This window comes from Mandrillus leucophaeus, unplaced genomic scaffold (genome assembly GCF_000951045.1).
Source record: "Mandrillus leucophaeus isolate KB7577 unplaced genomic scaffold, Mleu.le_1.0 Scaffold10, whole genome shotgun sequence".
NCBI classification, from domain to species: Eukaryota; Metazoa; Chordata; class Mammalia; order Primates; family Cercopithecidae; genus Mandrillus; species Mandrillus leucophaeus.
Genome location: NW_012098098.1, coordinates 4,598,406 through 4,599,501, shown reverse-complemented (window position 1 = coordinate 4,599,501; position 1,096 = coordinate 4,598,406).

Genomic DNA, 1,096 nt, shown 5'->3' with positions numbered 1-1,096 from the left:
CAACATGGTGAAACCGTCTTTACTAAAAATACAAAAGTTAGCTGGGCGTGGTGGTGGATGCCTGTAATCCCAGCTACTCAGGAGGCTAAGGCAGGAGAATCACTTGAACTCAGGAGGCGGAGGTTGCAGTGAGCTGAGATCATGACACTGCACTCCATCCTGAGTGACAACAGCGTGAGACCCTGTCTCAAAAAAAAAAAAAAAAAAAAAAAAGGAAAGAAGGAAAAAACATAAAGGCTCTATGAAGTTTCAAAGTCAGACACTATAGTGTTTAAAGTTATCTTTACCCTGATTTATTCCCAAAATACGACCTAAAAAGACCAAAATGATTATTTTCATGAAAGGTGTGAAGTATAAAGACAAGTTACTTCCTTAAGCTGTAAAGAATAGCACCCAAGTCTCCCACAGGAGCATCTTAGCAGCCTGTCCAGCAGCAACAAAAACCCAGTGCTGAGCCTGGAGGAACTGGCTGTACACAGTACGCACTGACGCTCCACTCATTCTTCAGGAGACAGCTGTTTTAGAGGCTAACAGTATATTCAACAGAAGGATTATGAACAGCACAGTCAATGGCACAGAAGAGGGCAAGTCTTTTACTTCCTTAGTCTCCTAATGCTGTAATGATCTGTTTTTATTTGTCTTTCTCAACAGACTGTCCCCCTGGCAGTCAAAGACCCAGCTCGAGGCCAAACTGTGTTCCCCCAGGGCTTAGGCTTTACACAGAAGATAGTTAATCAACAACTGAATGATTGCTCCAGATGCACACCAAAATCTAATCTCCTTCCCCATATTCCTTTCTTCTAAAACAAAAAAGAATCCTTAGAAGCCTTTACAAACGTTAAAATAAAGGGTAGGAGCCTAAGGTTTCCTATTTTAATGAACACGTTATTTGCAAAGTTGTTTTGAGATATCTTCAGTCATTTTAAGTACAATTTCAGTTACACATATTTTCCAGGATTTACTTCTCAGAGAGGAATTGAAGCATTTCCCCTCCCCAGGCCAGGCATGGTGGCTCACACCTGTAATCCCAGGGCTTTGGGAAGCCAAGGCAGGAGGATCACTTGAGGCCAGGAGTTCAAGACCAGCCTGGGCCACA